Genomic DNA, 17,479 nt, shown 5'->3' with positions numbered 1-17,479 from the left:
TTGTTTTGTGTTGTTTGAGATGGACCTTCCCTATATAGCATAGACTGGCTGGAACTAAACGTTGTAGCCCAAGCTGGCCTTGAACTCAAACTGTTCCTCTTGCCTCCCAAGTACTAGAATTTCAGGCATTCGCTGCCACATCTCTCATATTACAAGTATGGGGCTAGAGATAGAGTTTAGTTGCACAGTGTCTGCCAAGTATGCAAAGTCCTGGATTTAATCCTGAGTAGTGTAGGAGTTGGAGGACAGTTGAGGATGGATGGCAGGGAAACGTGCCTACAGTTCTAGCACAAGAGGCTAGAAAATAGGACTACCAAGAATTCCAGTCTAGTCAGCTGTGAGACCCTGCAACGAACAAGCAAAATAACAACAACAACAAAAAAGGGAAATGTGTTTCCCATTTTTTGGGAAACTTTTAGATGTATAGTGGTAAAAAAAAAGATAAGTCTTCTATATCCTGTGGCTACTGAGTGACTTATCAGTGGAGATCAGCTTGTGCCCTGGCTGAACAAGGGGCAAGAGATCCTAGACAATAATGTCTTGGAGATGGGATGTTCACTTAAGAGAATCTTTAGACATTTAGGTTAACCAGAGATTTCATTTGTATTAGACCTCCAGGACCAACTCCCACCATTCCCAGCTGTAGACTCATCTCTTCTATCTGCTTCCTTCCATATGCCCAGGTACCAGACATGCAAGGATTCAGAAACGAACTTGAGGAAATGAAAATGGCACAGGATAGTCCATTGCAGTCATCTAGCCAAATAAAAATCACATGGCCGCCAGCAAATCGCAGAGGCCAGCAGGCCAAGAAAATGCTGTCCAGGGCCACAGCCATCTCCTCCAAGGCCTCAACTTCGGCTCACGACAGTGTTGAACACTGTGAGCATGATGGGACGAGAACTCACAGTTCCCTGATGTCCTGTTTGCAGTGGTCAGTGTTGCCCACAGGGTCGCTTCAGGCAGGACTTAGGCTGGCTGATCTCTTCTGGTTGCTATATCCTATCAGCTGAGAGCTTAACGACACTGAACTCCGAGAAGAAAAGATATCCTGAGTGAGTAGTGAATAAGGTTGTTCTGATAAACATCTCATCTGACCAAACCTCATCAGTCTCCTAAAACCCAATCTATGCACTTCCTTATGAAATCTAGTTTTTGTAAAAATCCTGTTAGGTCATTTTTGCAGCGCCCCCTAGCTTCAAGGCCTAGGTACCTTTGATCCCTAAGTAAATTTCTAAATTTCTTAGGTCAGGTTGTCCAGAATCCCCATCTATCCATCCATCCATCCTCCCTTCTTTTGCTGACTCCCACCCTGCTTCTCAGCTATAAACTCCCACTTGTCCTTGCTATTTTGTGAGCTGAGACCAACCTTTTTCTCCTACTGCAGAAATCCCACTAAGGTAATCCCTCTGCCTATTATGAGGTCCTAAGAAAAGTCTGCCTTTAACAAGTACGGCAATAAATATCACTGAATGTTTTTTAAAGTACGTTCGGGGGCGGTGGGGGTGGTGTGGTTCCAGGGATTGAACTCCAAGAGACATTAGGCTTGGGGGCAAATGCCTTTACCTGCTAAGCCATTTCACCAACCCCCACAAAGTTTAAGTTCTCTTAAAAATAGGAGAGGAGGGCTAGAGGGATGATTCAATGGTTAAGAGCGCTGACTGCTCTTCTAGACATCCTGAGTTCAAATCCCATCAACCACAGGGTGGTTCACAACCATCCATAATGAGGTCTGATGCCCTCTTCTGGTGTGTCTGAATACAGCTACATATAATAAGTAAATAAATCTTTAAAAAATATGAGAGAAAGACATAGAGAAGGGGGGAAGGGATGATGTCATGCAAAATTCTTGACATGGAAACTGAGTTTTGGAGAGTTCCAAGAGGAAAAGTTCAGTGTTGGCTGTAGATTGGAGGAGTCTTGGGCAGTGAGAGAAGTCTGTGTGGTAAAACGGCTGCCTTAGAGACACACAAAGCCACTGGGCACAGAATGAATAGAAAGCCAGAAGCTTTGGGGGACTTGGCAATCTCAGATTGTTGAAATCTGCATATTCAAATAAATCCAGATTTTTTCCAGGTGAAGAATCTGTTTGTTGTGTATAACAGTAGATAAGAATGAGAAACAAAACACACAAGTCAAAGACTGCTCAAGCATCACCTTCTAGAAAAGATTCTACCCAAGCCTAAGAATAGCAACCTTCTTTGTAGTGGAAAGAAATGAGCAGAAATCACTCTTAAATCCTTTTGCTTACCTTGTTTAGAACAGAAATCTTTCTCAATATCTGCTACACTTTTGGGAGTTGGAAGAATTCCCAGTGGTTTGTTTCATGTAATTGTGTGATTGTGGGTGATCTAAGCAAAGCACATTAAAAAGCTTTCCTGAACTAAAGGGGAAGGAGAGGGCTCATTGGCAAAATTGTCAAGGGTTTGGGGCTTCAACAGCTGTGTCACCATGTTACCACAGCTGTGTGACCTATGGAATCTTACCTTTTTTTTGAGACAAAGTCTGACTGTAGTCCCAGTTGATCTGGAACTAATTCACTGTCTCCCATACTGGCCTTAAATTTACAACAACCTTTTTGCTTTAACCTCTTGAGTGCTAAGAGTTGGATTTTCATTTTGTTTTTCTGTGTTTGGGGGAGGGGTTGTTTGTTTCTTGTTTTGCTGTTGTCCTTCCTTCCTTCCTTCCCTCCTTCCTTCCTTTCCATTTCTGTTTTGAAACAGGGCTTTTCTGCGTAGCCCTCCTGGCTGTACTGGAACTTGCTCTGTAGACCAGGTTGGCCTCAAACTCAGAGGTGCCCCTGCTTCTGCCGCTGGCGTGCTGGGATTAAAGGTGTGCACCATCACCGTCCAGCTTGTTTCTTGAACAGAAAGTTGGATGAGCAGGGAGGTTGAGAGGATCTGGAAGAGTCAGGGGGAAAGAAAAAAACTTTTCATTAAAACAATAAGAAACAAGTGTGAGACATTAAACTAAATAAAAGTTTTCCAAATTTTAGTTTTTCTTAAATAGATTATAAAAGGCACACACACACACACACACACACACACACACACGCACGCACGCACGCACACGCACGCACGCACGCGCGCGCACCACTAAATAAATAAATGTAAAAGAAAGAAAATATAGTTTAAATTAATGGATTTTAATAATAGATATGTGTTTAAATTTGTCTTTTTAGTTAGAGAAAATTATTGAAGGAAATGGAATTTGGAGTTAATTTATAGATTTAATTTTCTTTGTTCTTGACATAGGATTGTGTACATATAAACCTTTCATTTTACTCTCTCTTAATATCCCTATAAAGTATGTGTCTACACGGAGAAACAAACACAACAAGATTAGAAGATAGTCCATGATCACACAGTGCTCACGTCCTGTGTTCAGTGTTTAGCACTGCAAAAACAAATCAAAATAAAATACCATAAAATTTTTTCTTCAAATTTAAATAAGGTTGGAGGCAGTTTGGGATCAGGTTTGTTTGATTTATTTATATATTTTTGAGGCAGAATCTCATGTAGCATAAGCTGGCCTTGACCTAATTATGTAGTCTAGCCTGATCTTGAATTTCTGATCCTCCTGCCTCAATCTCCTTGACTGATTTTATGTGGTGAGGGGGATTCAGACTTCATACCTGTTAACTAGGCAAGCATTCTGCCAGCTGGAGGCAGTTTTTTAAAGTCACTATGGAGGCTAGGACAAGTGACATGTCTCAGGAGGTGACAGACTCAGTACCAAGCCTGATGATTACAGTTCAGTCCTCAGGATCCACATACTGAAAGGAGAAAATTGTCCCTTCATCTCCACATGCCCACTGCAGCAAGTACCTGTATAATAATTTCCTCCAACTAAAAATTCTGTTGTTGAAGCGGGAGGGTCACAAGTTCCAATCCAACCTAGATTAGAGTGAGACCTTGCCTCAGAACACAAACAATAATGACATAAATTTGAACCTTAGATAAATAATGGGCAGTGTGCTACTTTTGTTTGGAGTTGTTTGGTTGATTTAGATTTTTGTCGTTGTTGTTACAGGGTCTCAATGTGTAATCAAAGGCTGGCCTTGATATTTCTCTGTAGCTGAGAATAACCTTCAATTCCTGACCTTCCCTGAACTTATCTCTCAAGCTGGGAGTGTACCAATGCCCTATTGGGTAATGTTTTAAAATGAGTATATATTGGGGTTCAGAAATGATTCCTGGTTTGATCTCTAGTGTGTATGTGTATATGTGTGGGGTCCCCATAAGTATTCATTTACTTTTATTTTGTCTGTATAAGTATTTTGTCTGTATGTATGCAAGTGTACCACTTGCGTACCTGGTGCCCACGGAGGCCAGAAGAAGACATTAGATTCTCTAAAACTGGAGATACAGATGGTTGTGAGCCACAATATGAGTGCTGGCACCCAAACTTGGATCCTCTTCAACAGCAACAAGTGCTCATAACAACAGAGTCAACTCTCCAGACAGAAGAAGATATTGGATCCCTTGAAGCTGGAGTTACAGGTAGTTGTGTGCCTCCCAACGTGAGTGCTGGTAAGAGAACGTGGTTCTTCCTCAAGAGCAGTGCACACTCTTAACAGCCAACTCTCCAACCTTGTGGTGATGTGAATAGAATAGCACTCGTAGGCTCATGCATTTGAATGCTTAGTCACCAGGGAATAACACTATTTGAAAGGATTAGAAGAATTAGAAAGTGTGGCCTTGCTGGAGGAAGTGTGTCACTGGGTAGGCTTTGGGGTTTCCAAAACCCAAACCAGGACCAGAGCCTTTCTCTTGGCCTCTAGACCAGGATGTAGCTCTCAGCTATTGCTCCAGAACCATGCCAGCCTGCCACCATGCTCCTTGCCATGATGATGATGATGATGGACTAACCCCTGACCATGTAAGCAATGCCTCAATTAAATGTTTTCTCTCATAAGAGTTGCTGTGGTCACAGTATCTATTCAAAGCAATAGAACAGCGACTAAGATCAACCCCAATAATTCTTTTTTTTTAAAGATAGTTTCTTGGGGTTGGAGAAATGGACCACTGGTTAAGAGTCCAGGCTGTTCTTTCAGAGGAACTGAGCTTGATTCCAAGTACCCACATACGTTCAGGCAAAACACTCATACACATAAAATAAATATTTTAATGGGGAGGGGACAGGAGAAATGGCATGGTGGTGAAGAACACTTAACTGGGGGCTTGGGGATTTAGCTCAGTGGTAGAGCGCTTGCCTAGGAAGCTCAAGGCCCTGGGTTCGGTCTCCGAAAAAAAAACAACAACAACAACAAAAAAAAAAACCAAAAACACTTAACTGCTTTTCCATAGGATCTAAATTCAGTTTCCATCACCTACATAGGACACCTTACAGCTGCCTGTAATTCCAACTCTAATGCCTGGGAATCCAACATCTCTGTCTTCTGTGGGCATCTATACCCAACATGCACGCACGTGCGCGCATGCACACACACGCGCACACAAACACACACACACACACACACACACACACACACACACAGGATTAAATAATAATAAAAATAAAATTTTTTTATTTCTTTTTTTTTTTAATTAACTTGAGTATTTCTTATTTACATTTCGAGTGTTATTCCCTTTCCCGGTTTCCGGGCAAACATCCCCCTAATCCCTCCCCCTCCCCTTCTTTCTGGATGTTCCCCTCCCCATCCTCCCCCAATTGCCGCTCTCCCCCCAACAATCTAGTTCACTGGGGGTTCAGTCTTAGCAGGACCCAGGGCTTCCCCTTCCACTGGTGCTCTTACTAGGATATTCATTGCTATCTATGAGGTCAGAGTCCAGGGTCAGCCCATGTATAGTCTTTAGGTAGTGGCTTAGTCCCTGGAAGCTCTGGTTGCTTGGCATTGTTGTTCATAAGGGGTCTTGAGCCCCTTCAAGCTCTTCCAGTTCTTTCTCTGATTCCTTCAACGGGGGTCCTATTCTCAGTTCAGTGGTTTGCTGCTGGCATTCGCCTCTGTATTTGCTGTATTCTGGCTGTGTCTCTCAGGAGCGATCTACATCCGGCTCCTGTCGGCCTGCACTTCTTTGCTTCATCCATCTTGTCTAATTGGATGGCTGTATATGTATGGGTCACATGTGGGGCAGGCTCTGAATGGGTGTTCCTTCTGTCTCTGTTTTAATCTTTGCCTCTCTATTCCCTGCCAAGGGTATTCTTGTTCCCCTTTTAAAGAAGGAGTGAAGCATTCACATTTTGATCATCCGTCTTGAGTTTCATTTGTTCTAGGCATCTAGGGTAATTCAAGCATTTGGGCTAATAGCCACTTATCAATGAGTGCATACCATGTATGTCTTTCTGTGATTGGGTTAGCTCACTCAGAATGATATTTTCCAGTTCCAACCAAAAAATAAAAATTTTAAAAAGCACATCTTTAAAAGGGATAGCCTTTCACATGCCCAGGCTGGCCTTGAACTTTCTGTATAATTGAACTCGAGCTTGAACTTCTGATCTTTCTGCCTTTACTGCCCAAATGTGGGATTATATGAGTATGCCACCATCTCTGGCCTTTACAGTCACCATTTCTTTACCTAATCCTATTATGCAAACTGTGATACCTCGTATGCCATAAAATAAAATGTGTTCCATATGCACACACAAAATCTGGCATCCAAATGCTCATAGCAACTTTATTTAGAATACCACCACCCCTGTCTTCATTAGGGTTTTTACTGCTGTGAAGAGACACCATAACCATGCCAACTATTAAAGGAAAATACTTAATTGGTTTAGTTGATTATCATCATGGCAGGAAGTATGGTGGCATACAGGCGGATACGGTGCTGGAGAGGTTGCTGAGAGTTCTATATCTGGATCTTTAGTGTGACGAAGGAGACTGTGTCCCACACTGGGCAAAGCTTGAGCATATGAGACTTCAAGGCCTGCCCACATTGTGACACACTTCCTCCAACAAGGTCACACCTCCTTATAGTGCCACTCCCTATTCACCTATGCTGACCATTCCTATTCAAATCACTACACCACACCATCCCCCCTAAAAAGTGATGGCTGAAGAAATGACTCAGAGGTCAAGGTCCTCTTTAAGAGGACCAAGGTTCAGTTCTGAGCACCCTCATGGCATTCATAGCTGCGGTCAGTCTAGTTCCAAGGGGTCTGATGCCTCATTCATGCTCACACCACCACTCATGCACGTGAGCAAATATGCATACACCTAAAATAAAAATAAGTCCTTAAAACAAAGAGGTAGGAATAACTCAAATGTCCATCAAGATACAGAGTAAATACACATGGATATATATTTCCAGCACTAGGGAAGCTGAGTCCTCTAGAGTATGCCAGCCTGGACTCTGTAGGGAGACTCTTAACACTCCCTCTGCAAAAAAAATGTTACGTTTTATCATTCTGGTGTATTCTTGGCTCCTTCATTTGTTTTGTTTTTACCACATCCCCAACCATTCTCAAACATATCGAAAGATTAGTCTCTAACTTAAGTGCACGTTGAAGATTTCTTCACTCCCTAAACATCTGTAATAAAAGATCCTTTATTGATTTGGCAATGCGAATTATGAAATATACTAGAAGTGTAGCTCAGTGGTTAGAGAGCACTTACCTAGCAAACACGAGGCCCTGGGTCTATCTGTAGCATTACAAAGCCAGAGCTTACAAAAGCATGTGTCTAGATAGGATTAGAGCACTGCAAAGTCCCACAACCTTCCACAGCTCTGGCTGGTATTTGTATCTTAGCCTTTGTCCCTGTGCTGTGAGAGACCTCATTCTGTCCACTAGACTCGACTCTGTTTCTGGTGCAACTAAATCTCACTTTAGAACCAAAGAACCATCAGTAGATTTAGGTCTCCATGTCCAGTTTGGCTTACAGCTCTTCTCCACCAACCTCCCGAACTGGATGGAGATGTGAGGTTTGAATTCAAGCAGAACTTATTGTCGGTGCAAGTCAGAGAGCTAAAGGACCAGCTAGCCATTTTTTTCTCTTCCTTTTCTCTCCTCAGCTGGATGGAAAGCTGCGTCCCCCTCCCCTCTTTCTCAGGACTACAACACTTCCCACCGCCTTCTTCCTTTCCACCCCCCACCCTGGCTGCCTCTCTCAGGGCTGCCCGGTTGCCATGCCAATAAGGTTCCCATGGTTACTAGGAGGCCGCTGCTGCATTCCCATAGGCAGCTTCTTTCTACTCAAAGGAAGGGAGACCGTTATCGCCTCCAGGGTCAAACAAATAAATACGTAAGTGAAAAAGGACAGAAGTGGTCTCGGTCCAGGAACTATTGGAGGAAGAATGTTGCAAAAGTCTGATGTCTCCGGGCCATACCTCCGACAGAATCCTGCTGCCTCTGCTCAAGTTGTCTCTCTCCTAAACCTAGAGAGAGAGGAGCCTGGCACTGGTTCAAGCCCATTGTTCTGCCTATGGTGGAGTCCAAATAGACACCACATTGTGAGGATCATGTTAATATGTAAATAATGGATACATCTGTGCTTTTGTGTAGCAAGGAAAATGGCAAAATGCAAAGTAGGCCCTGGCCTCTCCTCAGTTGGGTGTCTTGTCTGCTTTTTTCCCATGGTGCTAGATGGTGTTCTTTCCTGCACTGGCCGTCCTCCGCAATACCTTGGGGATTTTTGTTTGTTTGTTTTGTTTTCTTTTTAAAACAAAATTTGTTTTCTTAAAATAGAGAGAAATAATTTTAGCATAAAATTAAAAAATAAAGAAAAATGTAAAAAAAACAAAAACAAAAAAAACAAAACATTTAGAGTTTCAAAATGATAAGATGTTTCCCAACTTGGGAGGTAGAGGCAAGGGTCAAAGTTGTCCTAGGTTACACAGTGAGTTTAGGGCCATTGTGAGCTATACGAATCCTTGTCCTAGAAAGGAAAATAAGGGCGAGGTGGTGGTAGCACACGCCTTTAATCCTAGCACTCAGGAGGCTAAGCAGGAAGATCTCTAAGCCAGCCGGGTCTATATAATAAGATCCGAAAGAAAAGAAAAAAAGAAGAAAAATAAACAAACACAATACAAAGCTTAAAATGTTTCATTTCCGGCTGGAGAGAAGGCTCAGAGGTTAAGAGCACTGTCTGCTCTTCCAGAGGTCCTGAGTTCAAGTCCTTCCACAGGGTGGCTCACAACCATCTATAATGGGATCTGATGCCCTCTTCTGGTGTGTCTGAAGACAGTGACAGTGTACTCAAATTAAAAAAAAAAAGATAAATCTTTAAAAAAAGGTTTCACTTTATATTTAATTAGCAGACAAGTTGTTTTCTATAAATATGATGATTTGAAATATATATATATACATATAATAAAATGGTCAAATCTGGGTAATTAGCATATCTAAAAGAGTTCTTAAATCTGTGTTGAGAAACTTCAGACTCCTGTTTGTTAGAGCTTTATAAAATCTCAGCATCTAGGGCAACTGCTTTGGCTCAGTAGATGAAGGTGCTTGCTGCCAAGACCGACAACTTGAGTTTGAACCCCAAAGCCCACATGATAGAACTAACACCCAAAAGTTTGTCTCTGACCTTTCACGTATTTCACACACACACACACACACACACACACACACACACACACACACACACACACATGTACGCAGCCACCCACCTCTCCCACACACAAATTAATAACTGTAATTTTTTTTTTAAGTGCAGAGGCTCTAGCTTCTGCTTTGTGGGAGAGCTCTGGCCTAGCATGTGCAAAGTTCCAGATCTGACATCCTGCACCATATCTACAAATAAACAAACGTGTGTGTGTGTGTGTGTGTGTGTGTGTGTGTGTGTGTAGCAACTCTACTGTACGATTCTACAATACTTGGACTTAATTCTCCTAATGTAATCCCCCTACTTCCAATTAGAATGTGTCACATTCTCCTAATGGGATTGCATTTTGATACTCATCCAACCCCTACCACCACATAATTGTAAGAAATCATTTGAAATTTATTTATTGTGTATATGTTTGTGTGTGGGCATGATTTGGGGGCGGGTATGCATGACACAGAATGCATATGCAGAGGTCAGAGTGACCTTATACCTTTATGTGAGTTCCCAGGGATTAATTAAACTCAGGTCCCCAGGCTTAAATGACAAGTTCCTTTACCCCTGAGCCATCTCTCCTGTCCTAACAGCTTCTTTTTTTTTTAAGTTTTATTTATTTTATGTATATGAGCACACTGTAGCTGTCCTCAGACACACCAGAAGAGGGCATCCCATTACAGATGGTTGTGAGCCACCATGTGGTTGCTGGGAATTGAACTCAGGACCTCTGGAAGAGCAGTCAGTGCTCTTAACCTCTGAGCCATCTCTCCAGCTCCTGTCCTAACAGCTTCTTAAAAAATGTTTTATTTTTATGTTTATGTATGTATTTGTGTCTCTCTGTGTGCGCACATATGTGCAGGTGCTCAAGAAGCCAGGAGAGGCATCAGATCTCCTAAAGCAGGAATGAGAAGTCTGTGATTCCTGTGACATGGGCACTAGGAACTAAATTTGAGGTTTTGGCAAGAGCAGCAAGCACTCTTAAGCAACAGGCACTCCTAACTACAGAGCCAGCCCTCTGGCCATCTGAAAGGGTTTTGTAATGACTTTATTTTATTCAGTTTTGCTATTGTGAAAATATGAAAAAAATTTCTTTCATCAGCAATAAATAAAACATGACAAATACTCAAAAAAAAACAAAAAACAAAAAAACAAAACAAAACAAAACAAAACAAAAAAACCAGTTACGTGTTACCAGAAACATAGATCTGGGTTGCCAGACACTGGAAATGATCAAATTTGGGAAAAGAGAATTGGTAGAAAAAAATAAGGTCACATGTATACACAACTGACACAGAAGAGGGTCCAGCTTCTCAGAGCTCTAGCAAGAGGTTCAGGAGCATGTAGGGTCATGATGGCTGGAGGGAGGAGGGAGAGTAAGGCTGCAGATGGAGTGGGTGGGTCTTCCCAGAACACCAGCATGGACAACAGGCCTGGACTTTCAGTGGGTACTGCTGAGGAAGCGGATACAAAGGCCATTTGGATTAGGTGACTAAAGACACGTGTGGCAGTTAACACCTTCACCATGGGGACAGCTTCTTGACAGAGGGTTAGGAATGGCAGGTCAAAAGAGACAGAGGCTGAAGGCCAATTTCAAGAAAGCCCTTGTTACATTACTGCACGTGCTAGCTAGTATGTCACCTTGACACAAGCTAGGATTATCAGAGAGGAGGGAACTTCAATTAACAATTTGCCTCCAAAAGACTGTGCCATAGGCAAGCCTGTATGGCATTTTCTTAACTAGTAATTGAGGGGTGAGGACCCAGCCTGTAGTGGGTGGTGCCACCCTGGGCTTGGTGTGCTATGAGGTGTAAAACCAGTAAGCAGCATTCCTCTGTGACCTCTACATCAGCTCCTGCCTCCAGAGTCCTGCCCTGCTTGAATTCCTTGGTTGATAGAAGTGTAAGCAAGATAAACCCTTTCTTCTTCAACGTGCTTTTTTTGGTCATGGTGTTTCATCCCAGCAAAAGCAACTGTAACTAAGACAGTTACCCTCTGACCTAGAAATTCTACTATTGGGTAAGCATATACCCATGACAAATGAAAGTGTTATGTCAGCATACCTCATACCTAAAGCCAGGGGTAGTGTGTGTGTGCTTTTATAATCCTGTCACTTGGGAGTTCAAAGCTAGAGGGTACCTGGAGGCCAGCCTGGGCTATATAACTGAGTTCAAAGCCAGCCTGGGCTACTAAGTAAGAGATTCCATCTCAGAGGAAGAGGAAGGGCAAATAGTCAACAGCAGTTATTAAATTGACAAGGAAAATGTGGTATATTTAAAATAAAATAGTATCATAAAAATGAATTAAGTACAGACATATATTACACAACATAAACTTTGAAAACAGTAAGCGAAAAATCAGACGCAAAAGGCTTTTTGTATGACTCCATGATATGAAATATCTAGAATAAAAAGAGAATAAAATCTGGCATGGAGGCACGCACCTGTAACCCAGACCTGGGGTGAGGCTGGGGCAGGAGGATCTGGAACAATGATCAGTATGGGCGATGTCACACAATCATGTCTCAAAACAGCATAGAGATGAGACAGAGCAATGGGAAGGGGGAAAGATTAAAATTCATTTTAGCCATGTATAAAAGCATCAAAGAACAAAATGTAAACAAATAACACAATAACAAACAAAGTGAGGTTGGAATCGCTCAGTGTCAAGGAACTTGCCTAACGTGCACAAGACCCTGAATCCAATCACCAACAATGCAAAAAAACATAAAATTAAGCAAAACATGAACACTACCAAAACCACGCATTCCAGAGGGTATATTCTGGCTTAATAAAACTGACTTTGGGAGGTGAGCAGGGTACATACCTGTAATCCGGCACTCAGCAACTGACACGCCCAGGCAACATAGTACACACCTTTAATCCCAGGAAATCGAGGCAAGGAGATCTCGGAGTTCAAGGCCAGCCTGGGACAAAGCAAGTCCCAGATCCAGGTGTGGTGGTACACACCTTTCATTTGGGCCACGCCTTCTACAGAACACCTACATAGGGACATTGGAAGAAGAAGATTCACTTCTTTGCCTGCTTGTGTTTACTTGCCATCTGTTGGAATCTACTTCTACAGAACACCAGCGTGTGCGCGTGCGCACACACACACACACACACACACACACACTAAATAAATGAATGTGTGTAAGCGAAGGGATCCTGGGGGGGTACCTGGAAGAAAATGGGGGACAAGAGACGCGAAGAAGGACGCCAAGACAAGAGTCTGATCAAGGCGACAACTTCATTTTTCCCAGGGCTGAATTTATACCATAACATGGGTAACAGAGGGAGGGGGGAAGTGTGAAACATTTACGCAGGCCAAGGACACAATATTCGTGTGGTCAGGGAATAGGCTGATGTTGACAGGTTGTCAGAAAGGTCACAGGTTTGTCATATCTATTAGTTAGCAGAACTTTATCATATTATTTATCTTGACCATCAGATTTGTATTAGTTTTCTGCAGCTGGCTGGGGATTTTCCATGAACCTAGTCATACTTAATTCTAACCATAATAATATCAACAATGGAGGGCTTCAAGGGCATCACTCCCAACAAATGTGAAAAATTTAGACTGACCTCATTTTGTATTTTTTTAATTTTTAATTTTTTTATTTATATTGTTAGAAACCAGAACCCAAGACCTTAGGCATACTAGCCAAACACTCCTCTGTTGAGTTATATCTAGAGCCCTAACATTTGGGAGTAGAGACAGGAGGATCAGGGGATTGAGGTTATCTCCAGCTAGCAGAGTATCTACAGGCCAGCCTGGGCTACAACAAAAGAAAAAGTCATAAGCATGGTAGTTAAGTCTTAGTAAACTTCAGGGAATAGAAGTAGAAAGGGAAGAGCGTGGAGGGTCAGGGCAGAGGAGGGGAGGGGAGGGAAGGAGGAAGGAGGGGAGGACAAGACTGTGAGTCCTGGCCTCAGTCTCTAGTACCTCAAACAAACATCAACAATGACAAGCACCTTGAGGTCAGCTATACTCTAGTATATTACTTGGCTCATTATGCTAGTGGCTGGAAGGTTCACACAGCATGTGCCTGCGTCCTGGTGAGGAACCCATGGCCCAATCAGAGCATGACCTAGAGGTAGGAAGGGAAATAGCTGTATGCGGAAGTGTCCAAACCCAGAGGTGCCCTCTCTACTCATTTGTCTTCGATTTCCCCCTTTTATTCTTATTCTCTTTCGTATCCATTTATTTATTGCATTTTGTTTTGTTCTACTCAGTGGCTAGTCCAGAATGATCTGGCCTTGAACTCATGGTAATCCTCCTGCCTCAGCTTCCCAATGATGGGGAGTCACCCCATGTATGCCTTTACAACAACCTGCTCTTACGAAAGCTGACTTTCTTCCCAAAGTCAACATTAGTCCCTTCCAAGGACAGTCACAAACTAATCATCACACAGTTAAGTTCCCACTTTCTAAGCTTCTTCTACCCCCACACATGGATGTGGACGAAATCTCCAGCAGTGAGCCTGCCGGTGAAACCCAAATCATTCCCAACCATGTATCATGATTTTCTGGCAAGAGAAAAATGTTTTGGCTTTCACTTCATTATCTCAATAAATGGAGATAAAAATAAGCAAAACATCTATTAGCTTGTATAAGAAAATTTGAGGGACTGGAGATTTAGCTCATCAGCTGAGGACCTGGGGTTCGATTCCCAGCATCCACACGGAGGCGCACAACCATCTGTAACTGCAGTCCCAGGAGATCTGATGCCTTCTTCTGGCCTCCACCAGCACCAGTTTTCTATAATGCATATGGACAAAATACCCACACATAAAGAATTAATGTATCAACTTGAAAAATGAAATGTGGAATAAGCCAATGACACTTAACTGATTTCTCTAATGGTAACAAGCTACCGTTTAAGGGATATCGGTGGTCTCAGGAAAAACACATATTCAGTTTCTGTACCCAGCTCCTGGAGCAGCACCCTAAATCCCTTGGAATTTACCAAATAAACAGGAGCATCTTTTGTTATATGTGTTCATAATGAGCTTTTTAAAACCATACATATGCTAATACAAAGAATATATGAGGGGCTGGAGAGATGGGTCAGTGTAGAAGCCTTGGCTGCTCTTCCAAAGGGCTCAAGCTTGGTTCCCAGCACCCATACTGGTCAGTTCATAACAAACTGTTACTCCAGTTCCAAGGCATCCGACAACCTCTCTGGCCTCCCTGGGCTGACATGGAACTTAATATGTAACCCAGGTGGTGTTGCGGGTTTAGCTCAGTGGTAGAGCGCTTGCCTAGCAAGCGCAAGGCCCTGGGTTCAGTCCCCAGCTCCGAAAAAAAAAATATGTAACCCACGTAAGACTTGACATGTTAGCAGTCCTCCTACTTCAGCCTCCTGACTGCTGGAATTACAGCATGAACCACCATGCCCACTTCCTCTTTGCTCACCATTACTAAGTTGTAGCCTTCCCCCCACCTCTCTCCCTAGGCCTACCTCCATTTTGCTATATATCTGAGGATGACCTTAAACTCCCACTCCTCCTATCTCCAGGTTATACCTTTGTTTACTTGGAGACACAGACATGCATTTTAAGCTGTTGTCAAACTCATGACCATACCACCTCAGTCTTCTGGGTGCCAGCAGAAATTATAGGCATGTACCAACTCCCATACCAGGCAGTATTTTATACTTCATAATAATCCAGTATACACAAGGTTCCCTTGAGTTCTGGGGACCATTTTAGCAAGTTCTAGTCCCTGAGGAGTATGTCATGAGCATTCCCAATTTATAGCTAGCTAACTATAGCTGCTACAAGTGTTTGGGATGTTGACTGGCCTCACAAGTGGCTCTGTCTTATGGGACTGAGCTTAAAGAATGACATTTGACATTTAACTCTAGGTGCAAAGTGTTAGAATTTAATTGAATTGTTGAATCCTATTTGATGTCAGATGATTGGGAAGCTGATGGGGAAACTAGATATATTTAGAACCACAAAGAACACCAGGATAAGTTCGCGGATATCTGTTTCTAAACTATCCCTGTTCTGAGACTTTATAATATTATAAACTGTAAGTCACTGATAGCTGTGCAGATTAATACATGCAAATTAGTTCTATGAAAGTGAAGGTTAACTTTGTCTTCTCTAACCCCTTAAAAAATCACGGTGGATTAAGTTGACCTGGGAGTCCACACGTGTGATCTCAGTACATGAGTCGTGGAGACAGGACAACTGAGAATTCCAGGCCAAATCAAAGCGTGGTACTTCACACCTGCAATTCCTGCCCTTGGGAGGCTCACAAGATTAAGGATAGCCTGGGCCCCACAGAGACCCTGTCTCAGCAAAACAGAATAAATAATAAAGGCAGATTATTGCCTCTTATAAACTCACTCCAACACGGTGAGAGACATTCCTCAGGAGTGTAATTCTAGCCTGTTGATTTTTTATTGCATATAAATCTGTAGGTTTTTTTTCTATCTAACTGCTTATAATATCTTACTGTTTTCCTCACTAATAATTTATTAAATCTTAAATTTAAAAAAATCTGTATAGATGCGAGGTGTGGTGGTTCACCCAACCCCACTACTCGAGACACTGATGCAGGAGGATCACCATCAACCTAATGCTAGCCTGGGCTACTGAGTTCAGGGCTAGCATGTGCTGAAGAATGAAACTCTCAAAAAATGTATATAAGAAAGCCAAGAACAATGAAAGAGACTTATTTCCGCTTTCATTAACTCATTCATGTACTCGTTCCATAAATTTGAGTATGCACTCTGACTCTAGATATCATCTATTACGGGCCCTAGAGATAGAAAAAATAAAAAACAGTAACAAGACTTCACTTAGTGTTATGGTATAGACAATAATCACAGAAGTAATCATAATGTGACAGGATTAATTTTTTTTTCCTTTTCTTTTTTTCGGAGCTGGGGATCGAACCCAGGGCCTTGCACTTGCTAGGCAAGTGCTCTACCACTGAGCTAAATCCCCAACCCCAGGATTAATATTTTGATACCTATTATTCAGGGTGCTCTTGAAGACCAAAGAAGGAATGAGGAGGTGGTTGGGGGGTGTCTTAGCTACTGTTCTATGGCTGTGAAGAGACACCAGGACCAAAACAATTTATAAAGGAAGCATTTAATTGGGGGCTTGCTTAAAGTTTCAGAGGGCTAGTCTATGACCATCAGGGTACAGAGCATTGTGGCAGGCAGGTAGACATAGTGCTGAGAGCAGTAGGTCAGAATTCCTATCTGATGTGCTAATTGTAGACAGACTGAGAGAGAGAGAGAGAGAGAGAGAGAGAGAGAGAGAGAGAGAGAGAGAATGAGAATGAATTGGGCTTTTGAAACCTCAAAGCCCACATCCATGACATACTTTCTCCAACAAGGCCACACTTAATGCAACAAGGACACATCCTTCTAATCCTTCCAAAATAGGTCCATTCAACTGGGGACCAAGCACTTAAATACATGAGCCTATGGGGGTCATTGTCACCACAGGGAGAGGTCTATGGATAAGACTTATGGATGGAAAATGGAGGAGGCAGAGGGGTGTCAAATGGGCATCTGAGAGACAAGAAACATTGGTTCATCTTAGAAATTATGGCCAAAATATAGAGTTAAAGGGGCATATGATCAGAGAGTTGTGGAGTTCTCCAAAAGCGTGCTAAGGGTAGACAGGAGGAGGGGTTTAGACATTATTTCTATGGAGATATGGGAGCCGATGAAGAGTCTAAGGCAAAGAGAAAAGTATTGACTTTCCATTTTCTAAAGCCCTGGCAGGAAAGAATGAACTAGAGATGTAACAGAAAGACATTTGCAATAATTTAGGTGAAAGGTGATTGTGCCAAGGGATGGACTTAAGGTGTGTGTGTGTGTGTGCGTGTGTGCGCGTGTGTGTGTGTGTGTGTAAGAAAGAGAGAGAACACGAGCACACACATACAGAGAGAGAGAGAGAGAGAGAGAGAGAGAGAGAGAGATACAAACGTGGTGATTGTAGATGCC

General features: G+C 42.5%; 1 long non-coding RNA gene across 2 annotated transcripts; it reads right to left on the bottom strand.

Annotated features, from left to right (window-relative positions):
- Positions 1-581: 581 nt before the first annotated feature.
- Positions 582-12,750, bottom strand: LOC148004043 (uncharacterized). Of its 2 annotated transcripts, none has more exons than XR_015627164.1 (4): positions 12,685-12,750; positions 12,332-12,506; positions 2,487-2,900; positions 582-1,026 (listed from the first exon to the last, which is right to left on the bottom strand). It is a non-coding gene; the product is annotated as an uncharacterized LOC148004043 (long non-coding RNA). The 2 variants fall into 2 exon arrangements; XR_015627165.1 differs by lacking the exons at positions 582-1,026; positions 2,487-2,900 and adding exons at positions 10,534-10,959; positions 11,949-12,028.
- Positions 12,751-17,479: the final 4,729 nt, after the last annotated feature.

The sequence above is a fragment of the Rattus norvegicus genome, chromosome 8 (assembly GCF_021556685.1).
Source record: "Rattus norvegicus strain SHRSP/BbbUtx chromosome 8, alternate assembly SHRSP_T2T, whole genome shotgun sequence".
Taxonomy (NCBI): Eukaryota; Metazoa; Chordata; class Mammalia; order Rodentia; family Muridae; genus Rattus; species Rattus norvegicus.
The sequence above is the reverse complement of the archived record's forward strand: the minus strand, read 5'-3'. Positions and strand labels throughout refer to the sequence as shown.